The sequence below is a fragment of the Anopheles darlingi genome, chromosome 2 (assembly GCF_943734745.1).
Source record: "Anopheles darlingi chromosome 2, idAnoDarlMG_H_01, whole genome shotgun sequence".
Lineage (NCBI taxonomy): Eukaryota > Metazoa > Arthropoda > Insecta > Diptera > Culicidae > Anopheles > Anopheles darlingi.
The window spans coordinates 22019403-22037920 of NC_064874.1; the positions used below are offsets into that span (position 1 = coordinate 22019403).

At 52.7% G+C, this 18518-nt stretch overlaps 1 protein-coding gene across 1 annotated transcript in view; it reads left to right on the top strand.

The window, feature by feature from the left end:
* Positions 1-11180: 11180 nt before the first annotated feature.
* Positions 11181-18518, top strand: part of LOC125948806 (uncharacterized) — a 28923-nt gene continuing 21585 nt past the window's right edge. The window contains exon 1 of the mRNA XM_049675243.1: positions 11181-11281. The gene's annotated coding sequence lies outside the window, so the exon portion shown is untranslated. The remainder of the gene's footprint in view (positions 11282-18518) is intronic.

Sequence of the window (18518 nt, forward strand, 5' to 3'; positions counted from 1 at the left end):
AACAGTGCCGACAGATACAGCGGATCGGACGTATCGGTTCGCAAACGATCGGCCGCACGGGTTTCGGATCGCGAAAATAGAGGCCTTCAAGGTCTTAACCATCCACAGCAGCAGCAGCAGCATCATATCCCCTTTTTTGCCTCAGATTGCTGCAGAAGTTCACATGGAAGTGAACAGAGAGGGAAAGGGGTGCGGAGGGACGTAGTGTACAAATGTGGGGCGCGGTGTACGGCACGGCCGCCTCGCGATAATCCGCTCGGCTAATCAACGCACGCCATGCGCCTGCTTGTGGCTCTTTGTGGCGTGTGATGGCGGTGCGCACTGTGGCGTGAAGCGGGGATTGCCCGCTTGCCAGAACGGGGACGGCCACTTGCCACCTGCAATTACCAGCTGACCGGCCGTGCAACGAGTACGCCCTTTTTGGGAGCCAATTGTGTATGTGTGTGTGTGTATGGCATAATCTCTGATGCCACAAGAACGGAACGGATGAAGAACGGAACCAAACGCCCACAGAACGAACGAAAGGAACGATTCTCAGCTCCACCTCCAGCAAGTTCTTGACCGTTGACAGGGCCTGTTGGGGGTGTGAGGTGCGGTGGTGATGAAAGTGAAACACCCCCTCGGAACGGGTGCTCGGACGTGCTAATCGATGCAACGGCGCTGCAATCGCCCGGATGATCGCGGGTGTTAATGCCTTCAGGGCAGTCGGTCTCCGGTCGGTGCTGCCCGGTTGTCGGCCCGGTTGGTTTGCGAATTTTTTTTGGGGCCACCAACCACCTACCGTACCGCACTACTGCTCCTCTTCCTTTCCCCCCTTTTCGGGCTCGGTGCCGTCGACGACGACGACGACGACGACGTGAGTAACGGGAACCTCTGTCTGTTGCTGTTGCTGCTGTTGCTGCTGCTGCTGCTGGGGAACGGCCTTTCGGTTCCCGGCCGGTGCCGGTGGTTCCTCGTCCTCGTTTGTGTGTGGTGGGTGAAGGAAACCGGGCGTACCGTTTGCGTCGCATTCGGTTGTTGGTAGAAGCGATAGCGCACCCTCAGCACTCGTTGCCGGCCGCCGCCACCGCATTCGTTGGCCATTCTCAAATCTTCTGTCAGTCGGTTTGTGAGACGATCCCGGACGACTCGCGGGGATTCCGGGACCACGGAGAAGGAGGAGAACGAGGCCAGAGGACAAGAATATAATTAAATCCGCCATTCTGCGGTTTGCGTTTGCGTTTGCGTGGGAAATACGGCTTTTTTTTTTGCACATCCGACTGCTGTCGGTGTGTGTGTGTGTGTATGTGTGTTTGCTGGTGTGTTGGTGTTCCGTGTCAGCACGGCACTGAATGAGTGATTGGGCGTCACCACCGCGGTGTATTGAGTCGTGCGGCGGAAGGGAAGAGAAGATCGAAAGAAAGGAGGAGGGAGGGGCGGTGGCGCTTCCCTCTCACCCCTCTGAGTCACAATCCAATGTGCCAGTACGGTAATCAGTACGTTTAGCTCTCCTCGCGCCAGTCCCTTGTCCCGTGTGCCAGAATCTTGGTTTAATCTGCCATTCGCACACAGCCACACACACAGCCACACACGAACAGACAGACGGATGCGAGCGATAGCACGCAGTGTACGAAGACGACGACAACGACGACGATCCCCTTTTGCGGTTAACTGTTTATGCTGAATTATGGGCAACCACCATTGATTTGCAACCGTGCGTCACCCGCAGCAACCGCGCAACACCGGGAGGCGCATCGAATGACACCGCCGCCGACCGGCGTCACCGCTTATCGTACACTGACGCCATCGACACATGTTCGCCACAACAAGAAGAGGACCGAAGAGTGGATCTCAAATCTCGGATCCATCTCGGATTCCGCTTCGATCTCTGTGGTTTTGTGTTATTGCTCGTCACCGTCGCTCACCATGTCTTGTCACCATGGCGACCATTTTATCTGTTTTCGGCGGAACGACGGTAGACATCTCTCTCTCTGTTGTGGACGAATTGGCGCACGTCTTTTTTTTTTTCTTGCGCGCGCGCCATTGGCCACCGGATGATGCGAAATCTGCACCGAAGACCGTGGCCGAATTTAGCAGCCGGCGAGGGGGGAAGGGGGGGTTTTAGCAAACCGCAGATGTGGTGTGATGGTTGTGCCGGTTGGCTGGAATGTGACCTCATTCCCTGGCATCACTCTGGGCATCTGGGCTGGGCCGGGCCGGGCCGGGCTTACTGTGGCTTCCGCCATTCCTGCACCGTTTCTGCTACTGCTGCTGATGCAGCACTTCAACGCGACCAAACGGCGGATGCAGATCGGAACGCAAAGATCGCATTAAAGCTCATCAATCACCGGAGCGGAGAAGCAGACGAAGACGGTGTACTACTGCTCCTCCTCCTCCTCCTCCTCCTCCCCGGCCGAGTCCGTGGCCACTTTGGTGCGACTAAAAGGTTCCTTGTTCCGTCGTGTTGACATATCTCTTCGGCGCGGGACGCGAACGCAGACGGAATTAAGCAATTCAATCCTCACTTCCATTACCCTCCCCTGCGTCACAATCAGGCACCCAACGGGCCATCAAGCAAGCAGACAAGCCGTTTATCTTATCCAGCAACTGTCCGCTTGCGCTCACTAGTTCGATTTGCATTAATTAGCGTCCTAATTGGCAACTGCAAAATGGTTAGTGAGTGTGTGTGTGTGTGTGCGTGTGTGCGTGAGTGAGAAGATGGCCGACGAGGAGTTATCTTTTGGGCTTGACCATGACCCCTTACCGCCGCGTGGTATGATGATCCCCGATCATCGTCGGCGTGTGCGCGCGTGTGCGTGTGTGTGTGCGTGTGGGTAAGCGAGACGACCGCACCATTTGGTAGGGCAGAGAACTCGAGCATGATTAATGGAGGGCATAATCAACCTGTTGTGCGCCTGGCTGTGTCTTTGCGTTTCTTCGCTTCTTCGTTTGGCCACGCCAGGCCAGGCCGGGGATTTCGAACCAAACATTTGTCCGGCCAGGTCCCGAGGGGAGGGGGCCATTGGCCTGCCGTGCTGCACGCAGCCAGATTGCGTAAGTAACTTCCCCGGTTCCCAGGAGGGAACCTCTATTTCGCGGACGTGTTTATGACAAACACATTCTGGCACATTCCGAGTCCCCGGGATGGTCCCCCATTAATGAGGGCCACTGCGTGTATGCATACCATTAGCCGCGGAACGGACGAGAATCCGGTAATGTCTCCGAAGCGTCCTCGTGGTGGCCATGTTTTCTGTTCTCTGGATCTCAGCGTAAGTGTGTGTGTGCGTACAATCTGTGTCATTGCATCTTCGACGTGCCACGAAACACACAATACCACGGAGTACTGGCAGGACGATGGCGATCAATGACGCCACATATTGAATATTCAAATGAGGTTAGGGCGCTTACCTGCTCTCCGTGGACGCACGGATCGGATCCGAAATCACCAAAAAGCTAACAGTACTTGCTTCTTGTTTCTTTTCTACTTCGCACAAACCACACCGAGCCGGGGCCGGTGTAAAACAGAACACAAAACGCAGACCGTCCAAAGGGACGCATCGTTTTGGCAAACTGCTTCGAGAGAAGTTGGTTTCGACCACCGAGAACTCATTATCGAGTCCGGGAGCGTACGGTACGGATCCCGGACTGGCGCGCGTTCTACGCTCGCCTTCTCCTCATCATCATCATCATCATCATCATCATCGACGACGACGAGAGACAGTATACTCTGGGGATGGCATCGCGCCCAAACCCGAAACAAAATTCCCAAAAACCGACATCCGTCATTTAGTTATTCCTCCTCCATCTCCTCCAGACATTCCAGACACAAAGTACACTGCGGTGTGTCGGTCTCACGGGCAGGTGGGTAGGTGACAGGTAGGAACACCCGAAAGTCATCCGAAATGATGTGCCCCGGTTTTGCGACGTCCCGGCGCGGATCATCGTCGCTCTGCATGACCTGACCTGCTTGGACTTCTGGACTGGAGCTTCAATTAATTTGTCTCAGTATTGTCTCCGTATTGCCTGTGACAGGCGGGGGCGTAAACATACTCTCTCTCTCGTCTTTAGCAAGCGCATTAGCATACTGACCCACTACTGAGTGTCCGGAGATCAGATCAGAGTGATCCTCTCCCGGTTGGGCACTAAACTATCACCCCGTTGTGCACCCCGTTCCGTGGTCCAATTGTTTGTGGTTGTCCGGTGCCCCGTGGATCCATTTTCCCGGACCCGGCCCCCGACCCGGACGAGGTCGATTTAACGGGGAGGATGTCTGTCGCGGGCATTAGCGCGGGATCAACCCACAAATCACGGGAGAGACTCCCGGGGGATTTTTGGACTTCTTTGGAGTCTTTGATGTAGTCATTACGGTCGCGCTCGACGGTGTGTTTGTCTTGGGCTTTTATGGCTTCCAGGGGGCGTCCCCCTGGGGTTGTTCATCCCCACCCCTCTTGGGCGCCATTTCTGATTTATGATGAGACCACCAGAGCATAAGTATTAATGGATGTTGTGACGCTTGTGACGTTTGTTGGGCTCGGGAAAAGCCGTGGAGGAGGAAATGCAACCCGCGGTTAGCTTCCTCCTTCTTCTTCTTCTCCACCTCCTCCAGGCACCCTTGGATACCGGTGTTGTAACATTGTAAACAAACTGGGCGACTTTGTTGGACAACATGCAGCATGCAATCACCCGCCAGCCAGCCAGCCCGCCAAAAACCAGTTAGTCCGTCCAATAAAACGAGAGACATAAATCAATACTCGCGAGCGGACGAACGAATGGAGGAGCGTCAGAGACGGAGGAGGAGGATGAGAAGGAGGAAGAAATCATCTCGCGAGCAATTAGGCCGAGAGACCAAGAACAGTCATCGATGATCGTTAGACGAAATGCTCTTTTTATTTTCTTTCCTTCCCCGTCCCGGTCTCCACTACCCTTCAAACAAACAATGGGAACCATCATCCATCACAGACGCAGACGCCCTCAGCTCGTCGCCTTTCGCCGCTCTTTGCTAATGAGCTGCAAACAGTTGCCCATCAATGGGCGCTCCGGCAGCACCGGCACCGGCACCGGCACTCATAGGCACAATATAAAAGTGGTTCACGAATGCGCCACCGAACCCGTTATGCTCAGCTCACCCGGGCGTCTGCGTCGTCGTCGTGCTCGTCGTTGCAAATGATCAGAAATCAGTTTAAAAATATCTCAAATTCTTGCTGCAACCTACACCAGCGGGAAGGCGGTTGTGTAGAAAGCCAAAACGAAAGCCATTCCCACATGGCGCTATGGGGAGGGGTGCCAATGCAACATGAGCTTGCGGCTGGCTTGCTGGCTGGCTGTTCGCGAGAACGAAACTTTTAAAGAATCTTTATGAGCCGCCCTCCTGACGATGATTGTTGTCAGAAGGTCATTAAAAAGTGGAGCTCACAATTAAAACCCCCAAGTAATTCCTGTGTGCGTGGGCAGGGAAGGGAGGCTTTTGGGAGGGGGAAGGGGGTGTCAGTGCGTCGAGTGTCGAGTTCGAATCTCAAGCGGTAATGACGTGCACACGCTCGCGCGCTCGCGCGCCCGTTCTCAGTTCCTGCCATGAAAATTGGGTTGTTTGCATAAAACCAAGGCAAGGCCAATGAGGAGAAGGAGTAGAAGAAGACGGAGCAGAGTTCGTAATGCTCCGGAAGAACGAAGACCGACAAAAACCCGGGGCCCCAATCTGGACGCAATCTACACGCCCGCGCCCAATTACCGGAGGTTGCACTCGTTGCACTTTTCGTGGAACCTTCTGCGGGAATGCGGAACTGCGAGTGTGTGCGCGCGAGATGAGATGGGATGGGAACCACCATCAGCTGGTGATGGCCATCGCCTGCTAGCTGCCAGCTTGCTCATCGGACCAAGTCCGATCGTACGGACGGACGGACGGATGGACGTACGGACAGGTAGACGGATGGACGGGAATGGACCAGTGAGTGATTGTTAGCTTTAGCATAATTAGATGCGCGAATGCCGGTTGCCTGGTGTTGCCGGTTCGGTTTGCTTGGATGCCGGCGTAATAAATCACTTATCAACATAGCGTAACACTGGCCGGCCGTGGGCAAAATAGATAGATGCAAGCGCCCGCTGAGTCGGTCACCAACAGCTTCCAGAGTGAGCGAACGGGGAGCGAGCAAACCTGTCTTAAAAGATCCGGGGCTATTGTTTGCCGGGGGCTTTAATTACAAAGAAAGTGCCGTACAAGTGCCCCCGCGGGAGCATTTCTGCACTTTGCCGGGCTCTGCTGCACGACCGCCATTTGGTTTGGTTGCAGAGCAGCAATCAATTAGCATTTACTATTTTCAGGAATGCTTATCCTTTTAAGAGTATTGTGTGAATATTTTAAATCAATAAAATGTAATTTAACAAAGTTATTGATTTTTGAAAAACCACCATTCATACATAGTTCAATGAATCATGCTAGTTTGAAGCGTTTTTTTTCCCCAAACTTACGTTTTAAAAGTCAGTTCCCTTTGTAGCATGGTAAAAACGATTGAACAGATCGATTTGAAATTGCGAAACACTTAATCTGTACAGCATTTGCTATACCAAAACAAAATTATGTAAAACTAGTTTTTGACACAAATCCGAAAAAACATAACGTTTTCAATCACAGGAGGCTACAAAAAATTTTAAAAAAATTCAACAACAACTCGACCGGGGTTCCTGGATGAATCTAATAAAATAATATTTAAAAAATGTATTTTCGCAGCCTCGCCTATTTGGATTGGATACCAGGAACGTAGATTTTAACAAATCTTCTACAAAATACAACCGAATATTCTTGAAAAGCTGTAGTTTAATCTAAAATTTAGGTAGAAAATAATGTTGCATGATTAATTTCTTGATAAAAAAAAAAGTTCAAAAATGAGCCTTCATATAGGCTATTGTGTTGGTGCGTTGTCATATTATTAGTATCTGTTTGATGATTGCAAAACAAAGTTGCTGTCGTGGTTGGGCATCTGAAGTAAAGTATCGCAACTCACCAAATGACAGCCAATGAAAGTTTCTTTACTATGGAAGTAGCTATGGTGCACCATGCACCTTTACGTTGTTTGGCACCAGACGACCCCGGAGTATCTGCACAATACTCCCGGGGTCGTTTGTTGCGCCGGGATTTTTCCAAGAAAAACGAACGCACCACTCTTCTTGGTTTCATGCATGTGTGTGTGCGAGTTCCATGACGCATGTAGGTGCGGGTGATTTGCGCAATTTGCGCCAGGTCCCGGGCCCCCTCCCCCACACCACCCTTCTAAGGGGTGATTAGTTTTTGTTTACCGTGCCTGGCGCGTTCGTGAATTTCCTTTCAATGGCCACCCTCCCCCGTGGGGGTGCAGGGTGAAAATCTGTGAATTGACGCCGGTTCGCTTTGTCTGTGGCGCCTTTCTCGCTTTGCTCACCGACCGACTGAGCGACCAACCGATCGATCCGTACCGAGCACCGAGAGTTACAAAGTGCCGCGGCTTTTGCGGTTTTGTGGTTTTTTTTTTTCATCTCAAACCTCATCAGCGCCCGGCGATGGGGAACTGGCGCTCCAGAAGGGAGGAAAGAGGTACGCGGGGGGAAGCTTCCTTCCGTTTAAGTGACGTCCCACGGGCATGAAGCAGCGAATGCGAAATGCGCAAATTTGATCCGTTAACCAGCCCGAAACCAAACCAGACAGTTAACCGAATCGCTCGTTCGTTCGTTCGCTGGCTGGATGGCTGGCTGGCTGACGAAAGAAGATCGCACTTCGCTGTCCTAGCGGCCGACCACCACCACCACCAGCACCCTTCTTTTCCTCCATTAAGGTACGCGGAACGATAATGAATTCCGGAAAAAATGCATTATTTCCGTTTTGGAATGCTTTCACAATTCCCCTGTCCTAACCCTGCGAGTGTGTGTGTACGTGTGTGTGTGACAGGGAAAGGGTGGTAGTGGGTGAGGGCACTCGGAAGTTAGTAGCGGTGTTTTCTTCGCCGGCGCCCCGGTAACGACGCCAGCGTGGCCAGCGGTCGGTCTTTTCTGGCTTTTCGCCTAATTTGCTCGCCAGCTCGCCAGTCAACTGTCGCTGGCCGCCCGAGTTGCCGAGGTTTGCGCACTTCGCATCATGGATCTTTTCCACCCCCCCTTCGTAGGACCGAAATTTGGGTCTGGGCTTGGTACGATCGCGATGAGCGCAAGCTTTTAATTGAGAGCGAAGAGATGGGAGAAAGCATGTCCGCCCCGCCTGTCCGGTAGCCTACCTTCGGTCACCATCATTGGCCGCGCTTCATTGAAATTTAGATTTGTCATTGTGCGATCCACCCCCCCCCCCCCCCCTCCCACTCTCGCGTCTTGTGTGTCTGTGTGAACTTTGGTCCGGCGGTGGTCCCAATGAAACCGAAACTATCGCTGAGACATCTTTTTCCATTCTTCCTTTCCTTCTTTCTTCTCTTTCGGTTTTCTTGGTGACCGAGAGGAAGAAGACAAGTGCAGTGTGGTGTGTGTTTTTATGTATCAGCTTTAATGTGTGTTCCGGTCGGTGTGCGGAATGCAAGCAGGTCAACTGTCGTTCGGAAGTAGTTCCTCCCCCCCCCCCCCCCACGAAACATCAAACAGCAGCTGGGGACCTCGATCATCAGCCCCCAAATCGCAGCTAGCAGCAGGAACGGAAGAGGAAGGAGGGGCTCGTTAAAAGGTGCCGAAAGGGGTCTCTGTTTTTACTACCGTTTGCCGGCCACTGTTACGAGTTACGAGTTACGAGTTGCGATTGCGAATATTTTGCACATAGAAAATGGAGGAAAAATGCAAAAATGGAAACCATAGAGAGGTTTAGAACTAGGATGAGAACCGGCTCAAGCTTGCGGTCTGATCGAGGGCAATGGCTGGGAAAAACTCACTCAAAAGCAGACCGGCGATGGACGACCACTTGCTCGCACATAACTTACGCTGAGCTGAGGATTTGTTTTTGGGCAGCCCTTGGGTGTTCCGGAGACATTCCACGAGCACTGGGAATGCGACGGATCTCATCGTCCATCACAATCCGAGGAGCATAGGGATTTCGGGCTAAGGAATGCTAGGATTTGGACGCCCAATGGGGCGGGTATTTTGATTAATTAAGTAAAAATTGATATTGCAACGGGGGTCCAAGAAGCATCGTTCGTTTGTTGGATAACAATAATATAAATTAACATTGCAAGTACATTACATTAGCAAGGCTTTGAATTCATTGAGCTGTTGCTGAGACTGATACAGTGTCTCTAAACGCAATCCATTATAGTTAATTATTATAAATGACTCCATTAATGCACGGCAGGGAATCCAAATCGCGTTGTTCTGTCTTCTACGCGATTTAAAAGCAAATAAATAACCCAATTATAGAAGACACCAGTTTGATGGCATTCGACATTAAATAAAAATTACCTTATTAGGAGATAGCCGCCGGAAATAGAGCGCATACAGCGCATACGGCGCACCTTTTCTGATACATCAAATTACGCGAAACATTGTATAATAACGGAAGAAAGTAGTGTTAATGACGCAATAATAATGTTTGCAGAAAAAACAACAACGGGCGAATTGCACCAATTTGCACATTTCCAATTAAACGGCACATAATTACGGAGCATCATGTTTCTGCCGCCCCGTCCTGGAGTCCACAAAACTAATTGCCGATGATCTATTTTAGCGTTAAATTTATGACAAAAAAGAGGGAAAGAGATCCCGAACACCACCAGCAGTCCAACGTGACGATCTTCTCATTAATGCTAACTCGAACACACATACACACACATACACACGTAACCACTTAAGCGAACGGGAAGGTTTACTTCACGGGGCTGCACTCGATTGTTTATAAATATTCAAGTCGCTCGCTCGCTCGCCCACTCGCCCGCCCGCTCGGCATGATCATGATCTGCGGTAACAAAGTCGAAGGACGCCCCGCTTCACGTATCGTTCAAGTCTCTCGCACCACTCTCTACCGGGAGGGGGTGTTTACTTTGCCAAAACAAACCAATATTTGCCAACTTTACCCATCCATCCATCACACAATAGCACACACAGAAACACACACGGGCGCGCGCGCGCCCGCTTGGTGCAATGTTGAAACTGTGGCGCAGAATCGAACAAGAGGTTCCAATGGAGAGCATCTTTACCTCCGCGCATTGACAGCTTCATCATTGCGTGATGAAAAAAGGGGAGGGGGCGCTGATACACCTCCCAGCCCCTCCCCCCCTCGGGTTATCAGCTGTTGTCACCGTCGTGATCGTTGCAGCGATCGTCATCATCACACACCTGTACCACGAACCGATCGGCGATCACGAACGGGACGGAAGATGAATGCTCTCCTCTCCTTAGAGATGCTCGAACGCGAAGGAGTGAACAGAGGGAAAGACAAAGAGCAGTTAACTTAAATGGAGTGGAGTGAAAAGCGAACGAAAGCCAGAGAGAACGACGAGCCCCGCAAGTCCCAAGAACGTTGGTCCACTGGTCCGCTGGTCCGCTGCTCCCCGTCTCGATTGCCGTCGATCTTGAGCAGCGCACCGACTGACGGGACTGCGCCAAAGGTTGCTGCAGCAGCAGCAGCAGCAGCGAAAGGGAAGACCGTGCGAGCAAGAGGGAAAAGATCGCTCGGCAAGACGTCGAAGCGCCACGGTCCAGGGCACGGTGGCTGCGGCCGTGCGAGCGCGCGCCGCGCGCGTTTCGCGCAACCGAAACCTATATTACCGACGGTGCGCGCGAGCCGAGCGATCACTTCACTTCCGTCGATCAAACGGTGCAGATCGCTGCGTTGATTCCCCCGAAAAGAATCGAGACTTTCGAGGCGACCACGGACCACGGACCATAGTCGCAGCATCTTCATCGTCAGTAGTAGCAGCAGCATATTGTAGCGACCAGCTTAAGGCGGATGTGTCTTGTGCATTGAGCGAGTGAGACTTCCTCTGTGCGTGCGTGCGTGCGTGTGTGTGTGTATGATCCTCCTCATCCTCTCATCCTGGAGTGTCCGGTGTGGTGGATGTGGTGATTGAGTGCAAGGCTTTCCGGCGAGCCCAGACTACGACGACCAAAAACCTCGAGTGCTCGAGTGAGAATTGTGTTGCGATAACGTCAGCGCCGAGATCGCGTGTTCCAGTGTCATCAAGTGTGTCAGTGCGTGAGGAGTAAACTCCACACGTCGTCACCATCATCGCCATCGTCTTCGTCGTCGCTGGAATCGGTGACACAACATCCGGGGGCCAACGGAGGTGCAGCGTGGACGCGATCGATTGCAACATTATTAGCCCGCGATTCCGGCCGCCGTCATCGATCGAACGCTACTCCAAGCCTGGTATGTGATACTTCTCTTCATCGTCCCCTTTCTCCTTGTCCTTCATCTTGCCATACAACGATAGATTAGTGATCGGACAGTGGCCATCGCTGCTGCTGCTGCTGCTGCTGCTCGACATTAAATGAGCGTTAATAAGAAGTTGCAATGTGTCCGAGCATCACACGGATTGCGGATTTTTTTGCGCGATCAGCGATCATGGGCGAAAGTAGCGAACCAACTATAGTAGCAGCACGAAGATTGGATCCGTCGTGATCCGTTGGCGTGTTGATGTTTGTTTTGCGTTTTGCTGCCTTCAGGTTTTTAGCGGCCACCATCCATCCGTCCGGTTGGTTCGTGAGGGAAGAAAGTTTTTTTTTTCAATTTGTAATCTCTCCCCCACCCCCTTTTGGGGTGGCGTCAGCACATGGCAGGCGTGATCGTCAGCGGTTTAGGCATCGCTCGGGCACGATATCGGGTTACGTGGAGTGGAGTGGAAGAGTGTTCGCGAAGAAGAGTGAGTGCGCAGGCCATGCACACGCCCAAATCGGAGATAGAAACACACGAAAATTGAACAACACCCTGAAGAGGGGTTGGGGAAGGAGGGAGGAGTGAAGAAAAAAAAATCAGAACCACTAGTCGAGGGGATCAAGTGGCTTGCGTTTTTTTTCCTTAAAATTTTTTACTCCGATCTCTCTCTCTTTCTCTTGCTTTTGGTCGGTGACCGATCCGGATGGTATGGAATCGATGAAACGATCGAGCGATCGATCGATCGATCGCGATCGATTGCCCGGACTCTGGGTATCTGGCTATCTCAAGAAGCCTCTGGTTTGGCGTAAGAGACGCCGGCAGGAGTGTGCCGTTAGCTCACTTACACCCCAAATGCTCGGATCATGCCCGTACCGGACCATTGGCCATTGTTTCGTGGATTGCGCGTTGACTGTTTGGTGAAGTTTTTTTTTTTTCTGGGGGGAAGCTTTCATCATGATGATCGGCATCAAACGATCCGTGAGCACACCCCAGGAATGTGAGCTACAGCTTCGTGGTATCAGCCGGAAGGTCGAGGGGCCGAGGGAGGAGGGCCCGCATCGACGAAATCGCCCAATCACCCAAGGTCACCACCACCACCACCACCACCCGGGGAAGGGTGGACCGATCGATGGGGCCATTGAACTTACTGTGGCGTGATCGCGAGGGTTAAAAGGGAGAGGAAGATCGGCAGTGAGGTGGGGATCATCATATCACATACGGCACTCGCTACCTCCCGCTGCTCTTTCCATGCCCATTCTATGTTCGCTGCGCGAGGAATGGGCCACCGGACAGGCCAGGACATGGGCGGACAGCCACCCCGCTCCACCCAACCGAAAAAAAGGTCGAACAAACATTTTTCCAAATATTTTATGCCTTCCCGTCGTCGTGTCGTCGTCCCGGCAGGCAAGGAAGCGAAGGAAACCCTCTCCCCCCCCCCCCTTTTGTTTTCTTCGAATTCGCCCACAGGAAACAATGGCGATCGGTGCCGAGTGCCATTCTATGCTTCGATTGTCTGTTCGAAAAAGAAAAAAATAAATCGCCACGAAAACCCGGCAAAGAAACAAAGGAAGAACGGTTTGGAATCTTCCCAGTGTGTGTGTGTGTGTGCGGGTACGTGTGTCTTATCCCTAGAGTCCCAAAAATCGTCTGAAGCGAGCGCGCGCGCACGTTTCGTTCCTTCGATTACTGCGATGGTGGTCACGATGCGAAGCCCGAAACGAGTGCGACAGTATGTTTATGTATGTATGTTGCAGTATGTTGTGTGCCATCCGGGGCCATCCCAGATGATTCGCGCAAATTAATCGCATCATTAACGCGCGATCTCGTGTGTGTGTGATTTTGCTGGCGATGATGGAGTCACGATGACTGATAGCGTCTCTCTCTCGAGAGGGTCTGAAACATAGTAGCCTTGCGTTTCCTCGCGCAACGAAGCTAATGACGTTGCCGGGATGTCATTTTGTGTTTGTCTTTCCTTTCCCTCTCTCACACCCTTATGCGTCTCTTCCTCTCTCTCTCTCTCTCGCTCTGTCGTCAACGTGACACGCAATGTCGCTGGCCGTTAATCGAGAAAACTGCGTCCAACGTCAACAGCGACGACGACGACGACAGTGACCTCAAAGCGATGGTTCAAGTAGGAAGCCCCTCATCATCATCGCACACCGTAGCCACCCTTCTGCACTGCTCCTCACTCCTTCTGTTCCTCCTCTGTCCCATCCCTTGCTAATTCCCTTCGCCGCGAGGTCCTCTTCGCCGCGAGGTCCTCACTCGTAAATATTAATTAGCGTTCCGCTGTGTGTGTCCGAACGTGCGAATGACCTTGGCCCTGGCCTCCTGGGTGAAGTCACCGCGAACGAACGAACGAGGAGCCGAGAATAAAAGTGACATAAAGCGCCCTCCCACCCCCCCCCCCCCCCCCCCTCTTAGCACCCCAAAAAGGCTGCGGAGACGATGACCAAACCTCGCGACACGTCCTCGCGACACATCTTCCAATCGTTTCGGGGGCGAGAACCTGCTCCAGCAGGCCGAGCACCCTCGAGATAACGGAAGGGAAAGAGAACAGAACTTGGGGTTCGCTTGTGCATCGCTCGGCATTCTGATGAAACACTAGACCTCGCCGTCATCGCCCCTCGTGTGGTGGTTGCGAAATGTGACGATAATATTTAGCAGTTAAATGACCTCTGGCGGGACGGCACGCTGGAGACACCAGAGCATCCCGGCGCAACTGGCCAGCAGCTTGCGATCACTTGACGACTTGACGACTTGGCGAGTTGGCGAGGAAACTTGTTGGTCAGTTCTCCGTTGCCGGTGCTGCGAGGGTCTTTGGTCGATTAAATTAAAACTGGTTTCCAGTTGGATCGCAATTTATCGTGTCGCATCCCGAACCTCGGAACCAAGCAGTCATCCAGCAACACAACCGGCATCAGCAGCATCAACAGCATCAGAAAAATGTGATCCTGGAGCTCTGTTTCAATGCTTTGGTTTCGATTGTCAGTGCTGTACTTTTGCGAAACACAAACCCTGGTCCTTTCCGGGACTCTCCGTTCCGTACACGGGGTCGATGGTTTCGCATTTAAAAAAAAAACTCAAGCCCCGGACCATTTTTGGCAGATTGCTCCTCGATCTCGTTCTCGTTCTGCTCCAATAATATTTTTCTCAACCGATCGGTTCCTTCGCGGTTCCTCCTGTTCTATACAGATCGCGTGCGCCCTGCTTCCATGCTGCTTCTTCTAAATCCTGGCGCAGGAAGGGGGCGTGCAGAACGCACAGAACGCGTACATTCCTCCTCCGCCACTCGCTCGGTTCTCGCCGGCTGCCGGTCACGGTTCAATTAATCTTTCGGCAGTTCCGCGGCAATCCAATCAACCGCAGCCGCAGCGTCCCGCAGCGGCAAGGTCGGCCGAAGAGGGGGGGGGTTGGAATCGATTGGATCAAATTAGGCGGACGGCGGGCGGGGAGGGTGCGCACGCGGCACGCAGCGAAATCAAAGCGCAGCGTCCAATCAACGCGACACCCCGTGAAAACCGTGAGCAAATTCGCACCGAATTCTTTGGGCCCCGGCAGACGAGGACACACACACACACGCTGACACGCAGGCACGCCACACAATCAGGCCTCAAAATGCGAGAAGATGTCACGCTTTAATCGCGGATCGCCTTCGGTTTGGTCCAGTTGATCCGAGGAAAGAACTGGGTGAAATGAAGCCATTGATGCGCGCGATCTTGAGCTCGAGAATCTTACTGAGCTGAAGAAGGAACGTTCAGATCTGCCGGTTGGAAGCAGCAGCAGCAGCAGCAGCAGGTGGTGGTGAAGGAGCGTTTGTCCCGTTAGACTCCCCGCTGGCGCTGAATCGAGCGCAACCACCGGTGATCGTTACCTCACCATCGGAGCGCCTGAGAAACGAATCATGAAATCGCGCGTACGGCATATCACTCCGGTTCCGGTGGGTGACGCGCGAAATCGTTGGTGACAGTCGGCGGTTTTGGCCAATTGGTAGGCAGTCGAGCGCAAGGGGTTTTTTTCTGGGGAGTTTTGTGATGCAGATTTGCCGTTGTTTTCGCGAAACACCCCAAAAAACAGGTTACGCGCAACTTGTTCTCGAATTTGTGGCTCCGAAGTGAAATCGCACGACATTCGCCAGCCAGCCAGCCAGCAGCCTCCGCACCGGGATTCCGAAGCCAGGCTGGAAGCTAAAACTGGTGACTTATGGAAAGTGAAACCTCGCTATCGTCGCCAAAATCGCTTCCAGTCCACTTTTGCTTCTGCTCCTGCTGTTGCTGCTGCTACTGCTGCCAACAAGACACCGTGCGTGGTGTGGAACCGTTTTGTGCTTCTTTTTCATTCCCGTTGCGGCAGAGAGGGACGAGAGCGAGGGGGGGGGGGGGAAACAAATTAGGCGCATCACATAAAGACCTCCCCCAGGAGGGCGGTCTCCGAGGATGACGCACCGGTCTCTAGAGCGGCAGGTGCGGCTTCGGCTTCGAGTAGCAGTTCTTCGGACTCTTCATGCTCCATATATCAGACGGAAAAGGGGGAATGGAAAAGGGGGAAAAGGGAGAAGGACGCAGAAAAGGCACAAAAAGTGTGCGCGCGCGAATCTCTAATTAATGACCCACTAACGATGCTTCTGCCGCTTCGGGTTTTTAGCCAAGTGGAATTAGTTTTTAGTACGGCATTTGACAGAAGAAGGACGCCATATTGTTTTAGTACAAGTGGCGGGCAAGCGGCGACAATGCCAAGCCATCATTAGTACACTTACTTAACCTCAAAAAGGGAGCAAAAGACGGATGCTGCGGTGGCCAAAAATACCGTCGATTTCTTAATCCGCGAACCACGGCACCACGGGGCAACTCCACAACAACAACCACCACCACAACAATGGTGTCTCTGGTGGTGGCGGTGTACTTTCTCCACTGCAAAACGGAATCGACCCCTGCGCTTACCCGCTTATCATACCATTATCGCCCATGACCCCATGGCCAGACAGGTATTATTACTCTTTACCTTTCGCTTCACCTTGTTCCCATGCAGCAGCAACAACAACAGCAACAACGAACAACAGACGCAGCAGCAGCAGCAGTAGCATTCGAGGCAACAATGGCCATCCGGGCTGTGTGGCTTGTCGGTCGACGTACTAAAATCGTAAATTTTCGTACAATTTGCTCCGTTGCTGGCCAGCTGGTGGCCAGACCTCCGGGGGATGTGGAGAGGTAGTGCATTAACAGCGGGAAATGAGGTGGAAATTTGGGTTTTGGCTCCATTTGGCCCCATTTCGCCGTCGTCGTCGTCGTAGTAGTAGTGGTAGTAAACTGGCCAACTGGCTCGCTTATCGATAATGAGCTCGGATCTTACTTTCTGCCACCGACTTCCCGACCGGCCACCGAAAGTGATCACCACCACCACCACTGGACGCCATTTGAGCGGAAAATGACGACAAAACGGGGGCTCAATGGAGTGTTATTGTTAACGAGATCGAGCTAGCGAGGGGCTCGTTACCGCCGGTCGAAGCCTCATTTGTGGACCAATTTTGCTTTTCATTGTGGCCATTGTGCACTCCCGCGAGAGGCGAGTTGCAGTTTCACTGGCCCGGCATCTCATAACTGGCCGCCATTATGAAGCGGCGACATGGTTGAGTGGTGGACACTACGTACAGAAGAAATTGGAGACACGAGTCGGAATGGAATGATGGTTTGAAGTAAATTTATTCCTCCCCCTCCCCTGCACGGCTTTAAACGGATTAATTTGTCTCGACGCAGACGACGCAGACGACGGAAGTGATCCGGTTGAGCACACCGGTCCTCTGGACCAATCTATATCTGCAATCTGCTGCCGGTGCGTGTCAGCATCCATCTTTGTCGCGGATTTCGAGGACACCTTGGAACTCGGAATGACTGCGGAGTGAAAGAAGTCGATGGCACCTCGGGTCCCGGAGTCCCGGTATCGTTTTGTATCACTTTATCAGGCTAGCATTTCGCTGCTGCTGCTGCTGCGGCGCCACGCACACAAGGAGATAAACCACAAATCGCTCCAAAACAAATGATGCCAAAGATCGCACACTCGCGATAGCTGTCACCGAGCTCGGCGCCATTTTCGGTGTGACACTTGTTTCCGTCGGCCGGCGAGGGGTTTTTTCCCTCGGTGTGTGTCTAGTGCTGGTGCAGCGCCAACCTTCAACGATATAGAGTTACGTGCCCGGCGAGCGCGCGGCCACGAAATTGACCAGCTTGCGTCGGTCGCGTCTCCGGCTATCCGGAGGAAGGAATGCGCCGCCGCAGTCGCCGCCTGTTTTGGGAACGATTTTGCACTTTCTAAACCGTGTCTGCCGTGGCCTGCTTGCTGCGTGGCCGCTGTTCCATGCCGGTTCCATGCCCGATGTCCGGACGCGCGCCGTGAAAGCGAAACGTGGTCCAGTTATGATTAAACGTGTGCCATGTAGTGCTTGTAATCCACCGTGAAATATGCGAAATATCGAACACCGGCCGGCTTCCATTTCACCGAGCAGCTCAGCTACTCAGACAGAGACAGGAGCGTCCCGGCTGGGAAGAAGCGGCCAGCCGGGCGGGAGCTGATTCAATCCGGAACAACCGCGATCGCGATGCGAATCCGTCACGATCATACGTTCACACCCTGTGCGGTGGTGAGGAAAGCTGAGGTGGTGGAGTGGCTGGCTTCCTAATTAGGCTTCCTTTTGTGCCGCGTGCTAATTGGGTAGACACTCCATCCATCCCCTTAGATCTCGCGATTTCGCGGCCACCTGGACACAGCTGTTGTTGTGGTCTGTGTATTTGCTCATTGGTGGTGCTGGTGGTGGTGGTGATGGTCTTGCTGGACCACTTGCCTGGTTTACTGTTGTTTTTCCTCCTGGCTTTCCGCCCGTTTTATTGCTCGCCATTTATTAGCGTCATCGATGACGTATTTGACACGGTTTTGTGACGCTCACACACCAGTGGCCAAGTGTTCAACGCTGGCTGGATAGATACATCAAGGAAGTGGATGCGATGCGATGGTAAGCGCACTAATTACGCACTGCGCATATCGTTAACGGTGATCCCAACGGCGTTGCATTATGCATTATACCGTGGATCCGTCTCGCAAAGAAGACCTTTTCCTATTAATGGTTGCTGCTTAGCAAGCCACATACAGCAAGGTTTCGTGCTGTTTGAGCATCGCATACCAAGGGATCGTGGTACAAAGTGTGATTAAACATGAATTAGCATTAGGATGCCAAAGCACT